This window comes from Balaenoptera musculus, chromosome 9, assembly GCF_009873245.2.
Source record: "Balaenoptera musculus isolate JJ_BM4_2016_0621 chromosome 9, mBalMus1.pri.v3, whole genome shotgun sequence".
Taxonomy (NCBI): domain Eukaryota; kingdom Metazoa; phylum Chordata; class Mammalia; order Artiodactyla; family Balaenopteridae; genus Balaenoptera; species Balaenoptera musculus.
The window spans coordinates 36,361,659-36,380,984 of record NC_045793.1 but is presented as its reverse complement, the minus strand read 5'-3'; the positions used below and the strand labels follow the sequence as shown (position 1 = coordinate 36,380,984).

General features: G+C 35.9%; 1 protein-coding gene across 1 annotated transcript in view; it reads left to right on the top strand.

Annotated features, from left to right (window-relative positions):
• Positions 1 to 19,326, top strand: part of FOXP2 (forkhead box P2) — a 531,741-nt gene that overhangs the window by 57,765 nt on the left and 454,650 nt on the right. Inside the window, exon 2 of the mRNA XM_036862984.1 lies at positions 13,245 to 13,389. The gene's annotated coding sequence lies outside the window, so the exon portion shown is untranslated. The remainder of the gene's footprint in view (positions 1 to 13,244; positions 13,390 to 19,326) is intronic.

The following is a 19,326-nucleotide window of genomic DNA, read 5'->3' as shown; positions in this document are numbered from 1 at the left end:
TGCAAAAATAGTTAAGGAAAACAATTACGGTAGTAGAAATCCAACAGAGTAGTTATTTAGGTTATTATTACAGCAACTAGAATTATTAATCCTGTGAAAATTGTGCTCTAAAATAATACTGTGATTAAAATTCAGTACCTGGCATCTCACAGTATGTCAGCATGGTGAAAAGAACTGTTCTGAAATGATCAATTGAACACATTACTTTTGCATGTCAACATTTCTATTTTCCTTATCTAGGACTGATAGGTAAAATAGCCCAATATATACACATCTTGGGATTTCAACGTATGGATAAAGATGAGAGAAGGCCTATTGATCAGTGTTTAATTCATATTGTCATTTTGAGCACACGCTTCTACAGATGGTGGAGTTTTGACTGCCCATCATAGCACCAATACCCTTGAGACAGCTGTTGCAGATAAACCTCTTTTACATGCTTTAGGTCAAGAGTAGTCAAACCTGTTACAGCACCTGCTTTTGCATATGTAAATCTGTTGTTTTGTCATTGTGTTAAACAAGAAGAGGTAACAGTCTCTTGTGGTTGTAAATAAGTCTGGAACATTGCCTACATGAAATGAAATCCAGCAAAAAGACAACTGTGATTTCCGTTGTGTAGTCATGGGAGGTTTCTTCTGTTTGGGGCTTTGTTTCTGGAAGACTGCCCATAATTCGGAGGGAGGGTAGAGAGGCAAGTTTATGTTTGGAGGCAAGAACAGGGAAGGTGTTTGCTGTCATTGACTGTGGGGTTGTTGTGAAGTTTGACATGCCCAGAAGCTACCGAATGCCACGTGCCCCCCCCCCCCCCCCCCCCCCCCCGCTGCATACCTCGGTTTTCATCATCTGGTGAGCCTGCAGCAGGATTTCCAGGCACTGGAGTCGACAACATGTCTACTTTGGTTTGGAGCTGATTGATCCACGGAACAGAACTTGCTTGTGGGATCTTCCCTTGCTATAGAATGACATAAATGATTGAAATGCTTTCTTTAGGAAAAACAGAATTATCATTTGTTTATGGACCTTAACTGCTTATGGGAAAGAAATTGTCAAATAGTAATGCAAGTAGAGTTTGCTGGAAACTTTCACTAATGTTTGTGAATTATTCTCTTTTTCAACTTTGACATAAATAAAAGTGGGAAAACACAATTAGGGAGGAAGAGAGGGTGAAAGGAAATTCTTATTTACTGTATCTCTTTAAAAGGTGAGCGGCATGTAATAAAAATGGCACCTCAAGATTTGCAAAATGACTGAAGATTTTACTGTGTTGCCATAGATTGCTGTGGGGCAGAAAAAGGAAATACTAGAATTGATGAACAAGTGTTGCATGCTGTCATTTTATATTACATATTTTACTGTGAAGTTGTTCCTAATTTTCCTTTTTGAAAAATAGTGCAGAATGCGTATACCATAGAAAGTAATGTTATAAATTTGTTAATTGTGTAAATTATGTTGAAGTTTGTTTATTCTGACATGGATTTACGATAAGCAGGTATAAAAAATATAATTTTCTAGCTTTGGGAGAAAAATTAAAAATTCTTCCCTGACCTTTTAACCTTGTCAAATGATTTCCCTGCTCTTGACACAGTGCATTATATTTGCAAAGGTTGGAAGTTAACTCTTCAAGGTACCAGACATCATTTTTATTGGGATATTAATTCTCAGAGGTGCTAATCTCATCAAGATTTGTGGGCATTTTCTTTCATAGGCCATTCTGATTTGTAGCTCTTTCTTTTCACAGCAGTATTAAATACCAAACCTTCTCTGATATGGAAGTTCATTAGAGATATGTCTTTGATGGCAGCCCTTTCCTGGCTTCAGTTTCAAATACCTTGATGTAAAGCTTAAGAAGCCATTGTGTTGTAAGCCCTCCTTGATGTGCCTTATTTAGATCTGCATAGTAAATCAAGGAAAGTAAATAACAAGGCAGCAGATGGAAGCATGGAGATAAGGCCAGTGAACAATTGTATTTGTATTTTGTTATGATGTTGACAGGAGCTAAAATTCACTAATCTAGTTCAACTGATCTGCATTTCAAAGAAATCTCATTTAGCAGCAACTTGAAGGTTTGTAGGATAAAGTTCTTTTATTGCAGCTTTTATTGCATTCTTTGCTAATTTATCTGGTCAAGATTTAGCCTTGCTTACTTAAAGCTGCAAGCATGTTACAAGGAGTCTTAAATACTATGAAAGCATTAATGTCTAGACTACGAACTGAAGGTAATTACATATCCAGCCCTGAATAGGGTACATTTAGAAAATACTGTTGTCCAAACTCAATTGTCAGGGCAATATAGATAAGGTAGTTTTTTTTTTCCCCCCTCTCCTGCTCATTTGTTCTGAGATTTTTTTCCACTTCATAAGTAAGCTAATATACGATCAACTACTCAGAAATTGTGTACAGAATGAGTCGATCTCCTTTAAATGTGAACCTATTGATGCTGATACTGGTTGTGCCCTTTTGAGAATGGATGATTATTAGTTTTGGAAGTCTGATATCCTCATTTGACTCTGCAGTTATAAACATGTATAATACATAAGTGAAATGTGTTTAATGTGAAATTTAAAGTGTTGTAATAAGCATACTCTGAGGTAACACAAAAATATCGGTACTTTCTAATTTTGATTATAGTATATGTTATTTAATGGAAATTAGTTATTTTCAAATATAGTTAGAGAAATTAAATTATTATATGTGTATATTTACCTATCAATTAAATTTTGGGTAAATTTGGCTTGCATTGGTTTCAAAAGGAAGGTGAGCTCAAGTTCCATCTCTGCCACTCACACCCTCTGAGATCTTGGATAAATTACTCTCTTCTATAAATCTCTCCTATAAATTGTGGAGGGTAAGCCAGAGGCACACAAATTTTTCCCTGTTAGAAGATCCAATAAATAAATAAATAAATAAATATTTTGGTATATATATATATATATTTTTTTTAAACATCTTTATTGAAGTATAATTGCCTTACAATGGTGTGTTAGCTTCTGCTTTATAACAAAGTGAATCAGTTATACATATACAATATGTTCCCATATCTCTTCCTTCTTGTATCTCCCTCCCTCCCACCCTCCCCATCCCACCCCTCTAGGTGGTCACAAAGCACCCAGCTGATCTCCCTGTGCTATGCAGCTGCTTCCCACTAGCTATCTATTTTACATTTGGTAGTGTATATATGTCCATGACACTCTCTTACCCTGTCACATCTCACCCCACCCCCTCCCCATATCCTCAAGTCCATTCTCTAGTAGGTCTGTGTCTTTATTCCCGTCTTGCCACTAGGTTCTTCATGGCCTTTTTTTTTTTTTTTCCTTAGATTCCGTATATATGTGTTAGCATACTGTATTTGTTTTTCTCTTTCTGACTTACTTCAATCTGTATGACAGACTCTAACTCCATCCACCTCATTACAAATACCTCCATTTCATTTCTTTTTATGGCTGAGTAATATTCCATTGTATATATGTGCCACATCTTCTTTATCCATTCATCTGTCGATGGACATTTAGGTTACTTCCATGTCCTGGCTATTGTAAATAGAGCTGCAATGAACATTTTGGTACATGACTCTTTTTGAACTATGGTTTTCTCAGGGTATATGCCCAGTAGTGGGATTGCTGGGTCGTATGGTAGTTCTATTTGTAGTTTTTTAAGGAACCTCCATACTGTTCTCCATAGTGGCTGTATCAATTTACATTCCCACCAGCAGTGCAAGAGTGTTCCCTTTCCTCCACACCCTCTCCAGCATTTATTGTTTCTAGATTTTTTGATGATGGCCATTCGGATCGGTGTGAGATGATATCTCATTGTAGTTTTGATTTGCATTTCTCTAATGATTAATGATGATGAGCATTCTTTCATGTGTCTGTTGGCAATCTGTATATCTTCTTTGGAGAAATGTCTATTTAGGTCTTCTGCCCATTTTTGGATTGGGTTGTTTGTTTTTTTGTTATTGAGCTGCATGAGCTGCTTATAAATCTTGGAGATTAATCCTTTGTCAGTTGCTTCATTTGCAAATATTTTCTCCCATTCTGATGGTTGTCTTTTGGTCTTGTTTATGGTTTCCTTTGCTGTGCAAAAGCTTTTAAGTTTCATTAGGTCCCATTTGTTTATTTGTGTTCTTATTTCCATTTCTCTGGGAGCTGGGTCAAAAAGAATCTTGCTGTGATGTATGTCATAGAGTGTTCTGCCTATGTTTTCCTCTAAGAGTTTGATAGTGTCTGCCCTTACACTTAGGTCTTTAATCCATTTTGAGTTTATTTTTGTGCATGGTGTCAGGGAGTGTTCTAACTTCATACTTTTACATGTAGCTGTCCAATTTTCCCAGCACCACTTATTGAAGAGGCTGTCTTTTCTCCACTGTATATGCTTGCCTCCTTTATCAAAGATAAGGTGACCATATGTGTGTGGGTTTATCTCTGGGCTTTCTATCCTGTTCCATTGATCTATATTTCTGTTTTTGTGCCAGTACCAAACTGTCTGATTACTGTAGCTTTGTAATATAGTCTGAAGTCAGGGAGCCTGATTCCCCCAGCTCCATTTTTCGTTCTCAAGATTGCTTTGGCTATTCGAGGTCTTTTGTGTTTCCATACAAATTGTGAAATTTTTTGTTCTAGTTCTGTGAAAAATGCCAGTGGTAGTTTGATAGGGATTGCATTGAATCTCTAGATTGCTTTGGGTAGTAGAGTCATTTTCACAGTGTTGATTCTTCCAATCCAGGAACATGGTATATCTCTCCATCTATTTGTATCATCTTTAATTTCTTTCATCAGTGTCTTATAATTTTCTGCACACAGGTCTTTTGTCTCCTTAGGTAGGTTTATTCCTAGATATTTTATTCTTTTTGTTGCAGTGGTAAACGGGAGTGTTTTCTTAATTTCACTTTCAGATTTTTCGTCATTAGTGTATAGAAATGCAAGAGATTTCTGTGCATTAATTTTGTATCCTGCTACTTTACCAAATTCATTGATTAGCTCTAGGAGTTTTCTGGTAGCATCTTTAGGATTCTCTATGTATAGTATCATGTCATCTGCAAATAGTGACAGCTTTACTTCTTCTTTTCCGATTTGGATTCCTTTTATTTCTTTGTCTTCTCTGATTGCTGTGGCTAACACTTCCAAAACTATGTTGAATAATAGTGGTGAGAGTGGGCAACCTTGTCTTGTTCCTGATCTTAGTGGAAATGGTTTCAGTTTTTCACCATTGAGGACAATGTTGGCTGTGGGTTTGTCATATATGGCCTTTATTATGTTGAGGAAAGTTCCCTCTATGCCTACTTTCTGCAGGGCTTTTATCATAAATGGGTGTTGAATTTTGTCGAAAGCTTTCTCTGCATCTATTGAGATGATCATATGGTTTTTCTCCTTCAATTTGTTAATATGGTGTATCACATTGATTGATTTGCGTATGTTGAAGAATCCTTGCATTCCCACTTGATCATGGTGTATGATCCTTTTAATGTGTTGCTGGATTCTGTTTGCTAGTATTTTGTTGAGGATTTTTGCATCTATGTTCATCAGTGATACTGGCCTGTAGTTTTCTTTCTTTGTGACATCTTTGTCTGGTTTTGGTATCAGGGTGATGGTGGCCTCGTAGAATGAGTTTGGGAGTGTTCCTCCCTCTGCAATATTTTGGAAGAGTTTGAGAAGGATAGGTGTTAGCTCTTCTGTAAATGTTTGATAGAATTCACCTGTGAAGCCATCTGGTCCTGGGCTTTTGTTTGTTGGAAGGTTTTTAATCACAGTTTCAATTTCAGTACTTGTGATTGGTCTGTTCATATTTTCTATTTCTTCCTGGTTCAGTCTCGGCAGTTTGTGCATTTCTAAGAATCTGTCCATTTCTTCCAGGTTGTCCATTTTATTGGCATAGAGTTGCTTGTAGTAATCTCTCATGATCTTTTGTATTTCTGCAGTGTCAGTGGTTACTTCTCCTTTTTCATTTCTAATTCTATTGATTTGAGTCTTCTCCCTTTTTCTCTTGATGAGTCTGGCTAATGGTTTATCAATTTTGTTTATCTTCTCAAAGAACCAGCTTTTAGTTTCATTGATTTTTACTATTGTTTCCTTCATTTCTTTTTCATTTATTTCTGACCTGATCTTTATAATTTCTTTCCTTCTGCTGGCTTTGGGGTTTTTTTGTTCTTTCTCTAATTGCTTTAGGTGCAAGGTTAGGTTGTTTATTCGAGATGTTTCCTGTTTCTTGAGGTAGGCTTGTATTGCTATAAACTTCCCTCTTAGCACTGCTTTTGCTGCGTCCCATAGGTTTTGGGTCGTCGTATCTCCATTGTCATTTGTTTCTAGGTATTTTTTGATTTCCCCTTTGATTTCTTCAGTGATCACTTCGTTATTAAGTAGTGTATTGTGTAGCCTCCATGTGTTTGTATTTTTTACAGATCTCTTCCTGTAATTGATATCTAGTCTCATAGCGTTGTGGTCGGAAAAGATACTTGATACGATTTCAATTTTCTTAAATTTACCAAGGCTTGATTTGTGACCCAAGATATGATCTATCCTGGAGAATGTTCCATGAGCACTTGAGAAAAATGTGTATTCTGTTGTTTTTGGGTGGAATGTCCTATAAATATCAATTAAGTCCAACTTGTTTAATGTATCATTTAAAGCTTGTGTTTCCTTATTTATTTTCATTTTGGATGATCTGTCCATTGGTGAAAGTGGGGTGTTAAAGTCCCCTACTATGATTGTGTTGCTGTCGATTTCCCCTTTTATGGCTGTTAGTATTTGCCTTATGTATTGAGGTGCTCCTATGTTGGGTGCATAAATATTTACAATTGTTATACCTTCCTCTTGGATCGATCCCTTGATCATTATATAGTGTCCTTCTTTGTCTCTTGTAATATTCTTTATTTTAAAGTCTATTTTGTCTGAAATGAGAATTGCTACTCCAGCTTTCTTTTGATTTCCATTTGCATGGAATATCTTTTTCCATCCCCTCACTTTCAGTCTGTAGGTGTCTCTAGGTCTGAAGTGGGTCTCTTGTAGACAGCATATATATGGGGTCTTGTTTTTGTATACGTTCAGCCAGCCTGTGTCTTTTGGTGGGAGCATTTAATCCATTTACATTCAAGGTAATTATCGATATGTATGTTCCTATTCCCATTTTCTTAAATGTTTTGGGTTTGTTATTGTAGGTGTTTTCCTTCTCTTGTGTTTCTTGCCTAGAGAAGTTCCTTTAGCATTTGTTGTAAAGCTGGTTTGGTGGTGCTGAACTCTCTCAGCTTTTGCTTGTCTGTAAAGGTTTTAATTTCTCCATCACATCTGAATGAGATCCTTGCTGGGTAAAGTAATCTTGGTTGTAGGTTTTTCTCCTTCATCACTTTAAGTATATCCTGCCACTCCCTTCTGGCTTGCAGAGTTTCTGCTGAAAGATCAGATGTTACCCTTATGGGGATTCCCTTGTATGTTATTTGTTGTTTTTCCCTTGCTGCTTTTAATATGTTTTCCTTATATTTAATTTTTGACAGTTTGATTAATATGTGTCTTGGCGTGTTTCTCCTTGGGTTTATCCTGTATGGGACTCTCTGTGCTTCCAGGACTTGATTAACTATTTCCTTTCCCATATTAGGGAAGTTTTCAACTATAATCTCTTCAAATATTTTCTCAGTCCCTTTCTTTTTCTCTTCTTCTTCTGGGACCCCTATAATTCGAATGTTGGTGCGTTTAATGTTGTCCCAGAGGTCTCTGAGACTGTCCTCAGTTCTTTTCATTCTTTTTTCTTTATCCTGCTCTGCAGTAGTTATTTCCACCATTTTATCTTCCAGGTCACTTATCCTTTCTTCTGCCTCAGTTATTCTGCTATTGATCCCATCTAGAGTATTTTTAATTTCATTTATTGTGTTTTTCATCATTGCTTGGTTCCTGTTTAGTTCTTCTACGTCCTTGTTAAATGTTTCTTGCATTTTGTCTATTCTATTTCCAAGATTTTGGATCATCCTTACTATCATTATTCTGAATTCTTTTTCAGGTAGACTACCTATTTCCTCTTCATTTGTTAAGTCTGGTGTGTTTTGACCCTGCTCCTTCATCTGCTCTGTGTTTTTATGTCGTCTCATTTTGCTTATCTTACTGTGTTTGGGGTCTCCTTTTCACAGGCTGCAGGTTTGTAGTTCCCGTTGTTTTTGGTATCTGTCCCCAGTGGCTAAGGTTGGTTCAGTGGGTTGTGTAGGCTTCCTGGTGGAGGGAACTAGTGCCTGAGTTCTGGTGGATGAGCCTGGATCTTGTCTTTCTGGTGGGCACGTCCACGTCTAGTGGTGTATTTTGGGGTGTCTGTGGCCTTATTATGATTTTAGGCAGCCTCTCTGCTAATGGATGGGGCTGTGTTCCTGTCTTGCTAGTTGTTTGGCATAGGGTGTCCAGCACTATAGCTTGCTGGTCGTTGAGTGAAGCTGGGTCTTGATGTTGAGATGGAGATCTCTGAGAGATTTTTGCCGTTTGGTATTACGTGGAGCTGGGAGGTCTCTTGTGGACCAGTGTCCTGAAGTTGGCTCTCCCACCTCAGAGGCACGGCCCTGATGCCTGGCTGGAGCACCAAGAGCCTTTCGTCCACACGGCTCAGAGTAAAAGGGAGAAAAACGAATGGAATAGTAGCCTCGGGGAAAAAAATGAACAATGCCGTTTACAGGACTACAGATGAGCCTTGGCTAGTCCCTATCTTTTCCAGGCGCCACTCCCCTTCACCTGCTGGTGGACGCTTTGGCCAGGTAGACCAGCAGCAGCCACGGGTAGACGGCGGGCTCGGCCCCCACGGGCGACTCCAGCCTCAGCTTCTCCCCCACGTCTTCGCGCGCGGCCCCCGCACCAGGCTAGTCTGGCGGTTGGGGGAGGGGCAGGGCGCCGCCGGCGGGAGTGGGACAGGCGGGCGGGCGGGAGGCTGAGGGGAGGGGGCCTGGCCTGGGCCTCAGCCGGCACTGCCGCGCCGCCGCCGCCGCAGGCCCGCTCCCGTCCGGCCCCCGGCTCCCTCTTTGTGGTCACAGGCCCGGGGCCTCCACCGCTGCTGCCAACTGGGGCCGGCGTGAGGCAAGCACAATGAGCCGGGGCCGGGCTGAACCACTCACTCGCGGCGAGCGCCTCCCGCCCCTTGGTATATATTTAAGAAAACTTTAGTGTTCTTGAGTAAAGAGAAGGTTTGAGATAAAATTCTGAAGATATATAAACCACGATTAATTTGAAGAAGGGTCAGAACCAGAATATTCAAGTGAAGATGTGTAAGAGGCAGTAGAGGATAGAGAGCTGAGCCAAAGAGAAGGTGGAAAATTGCATTCATAGGATGTTTTAGGCAATACAATTAAATAGCAAGCTTTTCTCAAAATGTAAATGGATTGTATAACAAAAGATTTTGTACTGTGTTGGTTGCTCAGAACTCAGACCACACTTTCCTTAGGAAGCCATGTTATATACGCATGGCTTTTAAGTCAAAGGCTAGCCCTTCAATTTAACCTTGAGGTCAAAAAGGAGTGCTTTATGTCCTTAGCTTGCAAATATTATTATAGTTATTATTTTTTAAAATATGAAATTGGTTACTAAATCTTAAAAATTGGATTTGTCTCTGTCTCTCTTTGTTTCTGTTTCTCTCTTTCTCTCTCTCACATACATACACACACACACACACACACACACACACACACAGCTTTTCTAACTTCTCTTGAAAACTCACATTTGGTAGGGCTAAGACTGCATTCCTATGGAGCAAATGCAGGAGCATATGCAGTAATCTGATGGGGGTTAAAAACCACCTCTTTAGAGACTTTGCCACAGTACCCTACAACTTTCTTTTATCTTGCACCTAGCTGCTTTACACTTTTATCTTTGGGTATTTTATTTTGTGATCCTCATGATATATTTGATGTTTATCATAGTATTCTTTCTAGTAATATTTGCCTTGAAACCTGTCCACTACATGCAACAATTTTTATAAGTGAAACATGCTTGGATTACAAATGTGGTACCAGGAACAGGTCGCCTCTCACTCTAGTGGGTTTGGATTTCCCCCCCTTGTCTTCTGTTGCCTGTGAATTCTTGCAGGACTTCACTTTCTCCTTAACTGTTGGTTGCTTCCTTGGTCTCGGAGTTAAGACTGGAGGAAGTGGGGACAGATAGGAGATTGTATATTCAGTAGGAACTTTAGATCTGCAGGTCAGGAGAGAGGTGTGGACTGGATATACACACCTGGGAATCATTTGCAATAAGTTGTGGTTATTGCAAGAACTGGAGTGCAGATTAGGAAAAGAAGAGAACTAGAATGAAGTCTTGAGAAAACTGACATTGAGGAAATACATGTATGAATAGGAACTAGCGGACACTGAAAAAAGGAGGTCTCAGAGGTAGGAGGGGAATCAAGAAAGAGGGGTGTCATGTAGGCCAAAGGTAGAGTTTTATGAAGGAAAGAATGAAAAATAAGCTAAATGAATTAAGAAAGTTAAGCAAACCAAGAATTAAGAAGTCACATTTGGATTGGTCAGCTAGGAGATAATTCCTTTGTTGATGATGAAATGTTTAGCTTCAAGGATGTGAGGATTTAATAAACCCTTGACCTTCTCTGTGAATGTACTGATGTTAAAAGAATGGAATGTTGTTCATCCCAATCCCAATAAAATAGTTTTGTCATGTAACAGCATCATAGAAAACAAGAAAAAGAATAACTTGTTGATATAAAGAAATAATCATATAAATGAATTATAATAAATTAATTATACTTTGGAGGAATAAAGTTGCCATCTAAACTGGGACACTTTTGAGAAGAAAAGTGGTAGCTGTTAATAATTGCAGTAAGTACGAACCCCATCTATCCCAGGCAATGCAGGATGAATGTTCAACCTGATTATATAGATCACAGTTTTTTGAGTGCTAGCTCTGTACCAGACACTGAGATGAGTTCTTTACCAGTTTATTTGATTTAATGAGTAAGGGTTTCAGTTGCCAACACTAACAATTATTTCTTTGTATATACTGAATTCACTGACAAAAATGTGATACATAATTTTGATGTCTTTACTGACCTTAACTCTAATTTTTTTTTAAAAAAAGCTGGTACCCACTATATACCAAACTGTGTCCTAGGGAACAGGGAGATGAAGATGATTAACGTGTAGTTCCCATTGTTAACAGTCTACCAGTGGAGTGGAGAGAATCTGGGAACACATTTCAATGTAAAGTGTCATGATGATAGTGTAGTTTCTGAAGACCCTGACTAGTATTTTAGTACATTATGTTCTGTATTTTTTAAGCTTAAGATTATAGTGTATTTGAACATGGCAAGGTAGAGTTTGCTTTTTGTAAAAAGTTTTACCAATGGAATAGACAAGGTATAGCTAATTGTACGTATAAGTGGGTTTTTCTCTATCACAGAAAAGTATATTCTATATATATGTATATATGTGTGTGTGATACATGGGGGGAGGGAGAGAGAGAGAGAGAGCGATCAGTTCTTTATCACAAAGGGATGCATTTCCATATCTATAATGTAATTTTAGCCGCACTCAAACGGAATATTCTGTGAGGGGTCTGGCGTATTTCTCTGACACATCTGGTAGATATGTATGGCATTAATTAGCATAGGTATTGCTATAAATGACATGTCAGTCCAGGACAACAAAAAGTATTTATTACTGATGTCAATCATTCACCCTTTGTCAGTTCAAAAGGCTTCCCTAAAGGAATGTGCATTGATCTGCACTGATCCAAAATATAGCAAAATAATTTCTGTGTTCTCGAAACTAAGGTAGAACTACCTATGTTTGAAAAACCATATGGAAATATTCATATAGAATGCATGTTGATAAGTTTTAGTAGTAAGACTATTAAGTTAGGCCAAGATTAGTTGGATCTTTCTAAAAGAAAACATACCAGTTTTCTGTAATCCTAAAATCTAGTCTTGAGTGAGTTTTCTCCTTCAGTAGCTTTAATTTTTGATAGTCAAATTTCTGTTTGTTTCACTTTGAAATAATTTTGAGGTGTTCCAGGTAAATGCTTACAAGTACCCCTGACTCTGATTAAAATCAGAAGGGGCTCACATAAGTATCAGTTTGTGACCAGATAGATGGCTTAAAGAGACATTCTTCTGCCCACATACATTTTGGTTTTTGTATTTAGCTATTCCGATACAGCTATTAATTGGCTTCATTTGTTTACTATATTGCCACTATAGTTTTTTTTTTTTTTGGGAATAGTAATCACAAGTGTAATAGTCTTAAATTTCTGAACGAAAACTGGCTTTAAAGTGCTAGCAGACACATTTCCCCCATCTGTATTTTATTTCCAAATTTCTCTAAATGTTCCCCCTACATTCTAATTTATTATTTAATGGAAAGCAATATGAATGACTTAAAGATAAGGCAAGAGAGTGTGATCCAGGGTATGGCACAAGTTGAAGACATTTATCTTAATATTTCATTTTAATGAGGCAGAAAATATCCGTTATTAGAAAACTGCAATTTGATGAAGTTTGTAGAATACAATTAACTCTCTTAAAATTATGAATGTTCATACCACCAAAGATCAAATAATCATATATTATGTTTCTCTGTTCTTCTGAAGGTAAGATGTATTGCATTTTTACATTGTATAGATTTCTTAGAGAATTACCATCAAACCATATTAAAAATGTACTCATGTTATATGCTTTAATTTGACCAACATGCTCTGTTTGAATAGCACTTCCCAACCTTTGTACCATCTTCAAAATTCTTACTCTAGATTTCTTGCCCTGCCCTTTGCAGACCCTTTGCTATCTGTTTCTGGTCTGTCTCATGCTCTTGAAATCATCTTTTTTATTATTCCATTAAAATTTTTTAAAATGGATTTCCCTTTACACTTTTCTAATCATCCTGTAATTCTTTAGCCCTAAGACATTAAAATGAATGAGTAAAAATATTTGATACCTAATCATCTCTGCCAGTCCATTCAAACTCATGGATTTGCAAAATTATGTTAAAGTCTTTTAAAAATACATTTGAGTAGGCTTTTGTAGTCATTTGGATTTTGAATATTAATTTTCTCGTGCTGTGCTGCTTAGCCATAAAAATGAAAAAGAAGATAGATGTGGGTTTCTTTTAGTGGTGTTAATTTAAACTACTTGATTTATTTATTGTAATATGCAACAATGGCAATTCCTATTTTCTCTGTTCACCTCAGATCCAAGAGAAAATAATGAGAAACCGCCACCCCCCAGCACAGTGAGAAAAAGTTTGATGCATTTTATAATAATTGATTAAAAGTATAATTTCCCCCTAGATCAAACAAATAATAGAAGTCTGTTGAAGCTTTGTCCTGACCTATTCTGGAAGTAGAAGAATACCCTGGAGAAAGGAGCATTGTAAGCACAAAGAATAAAACTCCTCAATCCTGGGAGAGAGAATTAAAGTCTAACCCTCCATATGTAAGTCATCTGCACTCTATATTTTCCATCTCTCAGTTTTTGTGGCTATTCAGGTGTTAGTGATAGAAAACTATGCGATGACAATATTCTTTGAATTTTTTTCTCTATAAAATGTGTGGGTGTTTTGGTTGGTAACTTAAATTTCTATTTGTGTTAACATTTTCTAACTAATAACATAGGGTGATGCCGTACAATAATAACATTCAATGCAAAATGGATTAGTTTTAATTTTACCTTCTGGCAGAGAACTGTTAAGAATTTTGAGAGTATTCTGATGAAAAGAAGGTAACTTCCTTTGATTTAATATGTGCAATTGTGCCGTCATAATCCCTTTATGCGCTAAACTTTGATTCTCTCTTTTTCTTTTATATTTCTTCATATCTGAGAATAAGACTATCTTAACATATCTATTTAAATACACCTTCCAGTAAGAGAGACTTTAAGTCCTTTTTTCACTTTGCATGGTGAAAATGAATTAGACTGAATTTGTATCCATAATCTACTATAAAATATATATAAATTCTGTCAGCTCAGTGTATTGGAAAGACTGATTTCCTATTTTGTCAGGAAGAATTTAAAACATGTCTGTTAATGATTTTATAGAAACATAGAATTCAGTTGCTGTTCAGAAATTGGTAGAAAGAATGATGACTAAAGGCAACGCTTGTTTTAGGAAAATTATTTGGGAAGAAATTTCTTATCATCACTACCTTTATCTGGAAAGTTACCTCGTGCATCATCCTTGCGATAAGGCTCTTGATATGTGATGTAATGGCTTAACTGCCAGAAATTTGACTTTTGCTTAATAATTGGTAACACTTTTCATTCATCAGTGAAATAACTCAGTGATAGAGTATTGTTTTGGTTTTAAAAGGTCCAAATTATGCAATAGAAAATGAATACTTATTAGAGTTGAATAAAACCAAATCATACATTCTCCCACTTATCTCCAAAACTGAAATATGAGCCTTTACAGGTTTTGAATGTGATATTCTTAATCACATAGTATCTGACAAAGCTGTCAAAGTAGTCTACAGTGAGAATTCTTCAAAATTACTAGGTTAATGTTTAATCTTGTTGGTTGGAACATCTGATAGAGCCAGGAAACACTGTGGCCATTCCTGACAATCTATAATTGTGAGTTAGGAATCTTGAATTAAGCAGAAACTATGCATGAAAAAGAAACTTTTTCGGTTTTAGAAGTTCAGTTCAAAATTTTTTCATCATTGAACTAGAATAGACAACTTGGAGAAAGACTACAGACATTAGTATTACTTTCATGACATGAAACAATTGCTTTTCACTTAAAACTTTAATTTTTATTATTGAAAAGTGTGATGAAACTTTAAAGAGTTATTTAAATTTGATAGGTCAGTACTGAACTCTCATTTACTGGTTTGAGTTTGATGACAAATTGGAAAATAGTGTCATTCACAGAAAAAATTTTCTCATCTTCTGCTCTACAGCAATGAAATTGGATAAAGTATAGCAACAATAACATGGTCAAATCTCCTAAGCATAATGTTGATAAAAAACACCTAGACCCAAAAGAATAATGTTGTATGATTTATTTTATATGAAGTTTCAAAACTAGACTTTAGTGTTTAGGGATGCAAGAAGTGATTACAACAAAACTAAAGATAATGGTTAAGTTGTATATAGGTGGTAGAAATTGGGGTGGAGGTTCCAGGAGCTTCTGGTGTATCAGCAACATTTTGTTTATTCAGTAGGCTGGTGGTTGCATGGATATTTACTTTATGAAAAACCATCAATGAGAAATTACGTGCTTCTCTACTAAGATCAGGAGCAAAGTAGAATGTCTCCTCTTAACAATCCTATTCAATATCATACTGGAAATCCTAGCCAAGGTAGTAAGATAAGAAAGGGAAATAAAAGGCATACAGATTGGGAAGCAAGAAATGCAGTTGTCTATTTGCAGATGACATGATTGTCTATGTAGAAAATCCAAAAGAATCAACCAAGGAAAGCTCCTGGAATTAATAAACAATTATAGCAGGGTAGCAGAAAACAAGATTAATATACAGAAGTCAATTGCTTTCCTATATGTGAACAATGAACAACTGGAATTTTGAAATTAAAAATACAATACCATTGTATTAGCATCAAAAAAAGACACAGGAGTAAGTTTAACAAAATATGTACAACAACAATATTAGGAAAACTACAAAATTCTGATGAAAGAAAATCAAAGATCTAAATAAATGGAGAGATAGTCCATGTTCTTGGCTAGGCATACTCAATATGTTTATGATGTCAGGTCTTCTTAACTTGAAGATTATAGATTCAACAAAATCCCGATCAAATCCCTGTAAGTTATTTTGTGAATATTGATAAACTGATTCTTAAGTTTATATGGAAAGGCAAAAGACCCAGAATAGACAACGCAATATAGATGAAGAAGAACAATGTCAGAAGACTGACACTACCTGACTTCAAGACATTGTTTAAAGTTACAGTAATCAAGACAGTATGATATTGATGAAATAATAGACAGATCTTTGTAACAGAATAGAGAATCTAGAAATAGACCCACACAAGATAGTCAACTGATCTTTGACAAAGGAGTGAAGGCAGTTCAGTTGAACAATGACAGTGACTTCAAAAAGTGGCACTGGAACAACTAACTGGACATCCACATGCAAAAAAGAAATTTAGACACAAAATGTATACCTTTTACAAAAATGAATTAAAAATGAATCATAGAGCTAAGTGTAAAATGTAAAACTATAAAGCAGCTGGAAGGTAACATAGGAGAAAATCTAGAAGATGATTTTTTTAGATAAAACACCAAAAGCACAATCCATGAAAGAAAAAAATGATAAGTTGGATAAGTTGCACTTTATTAAAATGAAAAACTTCTATTCTGAGAAAGACACTGTTAAGAAAATGAAAAGATAAGTCGCAGACTGGTAGAAAATATTTGTAAAATACGTATCTGATAAAGGAGTTGTATCCAAAATATACAAAGAACTCAACTATAAGAAATGGATCTCACCAAAGAAGATATACAGATGGCAAATAAGCTTATGAAAAGATGCTTGGTATTTATTTCATAAGGGAGTTGCAAATTAAAACAACAAGATACCACTACACACCTATTAGAACGGCTAAAATTCAAAACACTGACAACACCAAATGCTGCCAAGGATGTGGAGCAAGCAGCAAGGACAGTGATTCACTGGTGGTGGAATGGATATAGCTTCTTTGGAAAATAGTTTGGCAGTTTATTATGAAGCTAAACATGCATACAATATTCACTACTATACAACCCAGTAATTGCATTCCTGGGTAGTTACCCAGATGAGTTGAAAACTTATGTCTATGAAAAATTTGCACAAGAATGTTTATATAAGCTTTATGCATAATTGCCAAGACTTGGAAGCAACCAGGATGCCCTTCAATAGATAAATGGGTGAACAAACTGATACAGTTATACAATTGACTGTTATTCAGTTTATGAAAAGAAATGACCTATTAAGTCACAAAAAGACATGGAGGAACCTTAAATGAATATCACTGAGTGAATGAAGTCATTTGAAAAGGCTACATCCTGTGATTCCAACTATATGCCATTCTGGAAAAGGCAAAACTATGGAGGCAGTAAAAAGCTCAGTGGTTGCCAGGGGTTGAGGAGAGGGAAGGACGAATAGGCAGAGCACAGCGGATCTTCAGGGTGGTGAAACTATTCTGTATGGTACTTTAATGATGGATACATAGCATTATGTATTTGCCAGCTGTACAACTGTAGAACTGTACAACACAAACAATAAACCTTAATGTGAACTCTAGACTTTAATTCATAACTATGTTTTAATATGGTTCATCAGTTGTAGCAAATGTACCACAGTAATCAAAATGTTAATAACAGTAGAAACTTTATGTCTATTGGGAATGGAGAAGAAGATATATATGGGAACTCTGTACTTCCTGTTCAATTTTCCTGTAAAAGTAAAACTGCTCTAAAAAATTAAGGCTTTATTTTAGATATGTTTCTGCATGTCTAATATAACTGAAAAAAAGAATTAAAAAAGCAATCTCAGTGATTCTGTTAAGTAGAGTTCTGAGAAAAGGTGAGATAATTTCATATTTGATCTGTCTACTCTGAATATTCAAATTTTTTTAAAAAGATAGGGTCTTAAAATCAATATTTTGTGATATTATAAAGTAGTGTGTTTTACCTGGAGAAAGTGCTAATATCCATAGAGGGGAACCTCTATGCTTGCATATATTTAGTAACTTTTAATGACAATTTATTTATGTAGTATAAACTTGTCTTAAGATAGATATTCCAATTTTGAATTTAAAAATGGATATTTTTTACAGTATAACCAAAACCCATTCTATAGTAATGAACTACTGATCTTTACTGAGTTGTTTGTAGCTTCTTTCCTTAAATTTTAATACATTTTATGCAATGGTCCATCATCCTCAGACACACTTGCTTTTACACAAGTGGGACTTTAATTTGTTAATGTTAATATTAGTATATTGTAAAAGAAATGAAAAACAAATGCACTTTGTATTCTTTCTTTGAATAGAAATTTTCAAATATAGTTTTAGTTTAAGAAGTACCAGATATAGTTTTCTTTCTAGTCTCTTTAAAATTTTTCTTGCTTTTCTTTTTTCTCCCTCCCATCCTCTTTTTCCTCCTTCCCATCCTCTTTTTCCTCCTTATTTCCTTTTTTCTTTCTCAGTATATTCTACTGTCTAATTTTCCAAGGAGTGAATATGATCTTATTTAACTGGTTGACATGAATAGAAATCAGGAATTTATTATTCATAAAAATGAAATTTAAAATTCCCCCTTTTCTACAGACTCTGGATATAGCTAGGCTCAACACAAATGTCTATGGAGAATGCATCTGTTGCTATTGCATTTTTTTTGTTTCTCTGAAAACTTGGCATTTGTAAAATATCTATGATTTTGATTTGTCTTGGCCAAAACCCAGATTACCAGGGAATTACATTTTGAACATATTCAACTAAGAATTATCTTTGTAGCAACTTTTCCTTTGCCATATTGAAATTTTGGGAATAAAATCAGATTTTGTTTTAAAAACCAGCTATGTTTCTTCATAGTGCCAAAATGAATTTTTTTCTACATTAAAGTGATACAAAGCAATACTTACAATCGACCTAAAACTTATTTTAAGCATACTGTGGAGGAAAGAGGCTCATTTTTGCATTTGACAGACCTGGGTTTGCTCTGCCATGTATTTTTTTTTATATTGATCTTGGGTAAGTTTTGCATGTGCAAAAAATAATAATAACTTTCTTATAGGGTTTTGTGAAGATTAAAAGATCAAACTTAAAAATACCCAGCACAGAGTAGGCACTTAATGGTAGTAGTCTCTCTTGCCCTTCCTATGTATGTAGAAACGTGTGTACACATAAGTAAGTGTGTGTATGTTTGCATATATGTATGTGTTTATATATACATGTATGTGTATTTATCTCTGTGTTTCTTTTTCTCTACCCATTTATATGTCTCTATTTATTCCCTATACCTCTTCAATTTTAAGACAAGACAGTAAAGACAAAACTTCTTATTAAACACAAAGTGGATGGTAACCTCCAAATCCATTTGAAGGACCAGTTAGCTAACCACTGAGTCCACTTCCAAGTTAATGATGCAAAGTGATATCTGGGAAAAGGGACTGAGTATTCCTGGGATGAATAACTCTCTTTAGTGGTTATATTGATGATCTAGTTTTGTGGAGTTGACGATTCTACCCATGCAACCATTATTACTTAAATACTTCATTTTGATTATAGCCCAGTGGAATGCATAAAGGAGCAACAAAGTTGCCTTGGGTTTTAAAGAATTAGTTTGAAGGTATATTTTCTCCTAAAGACCATTTCTGCTGAACTCTCTCAAATGTTGAATGATTTTATTATTGTACAGCTTAAAAGGCC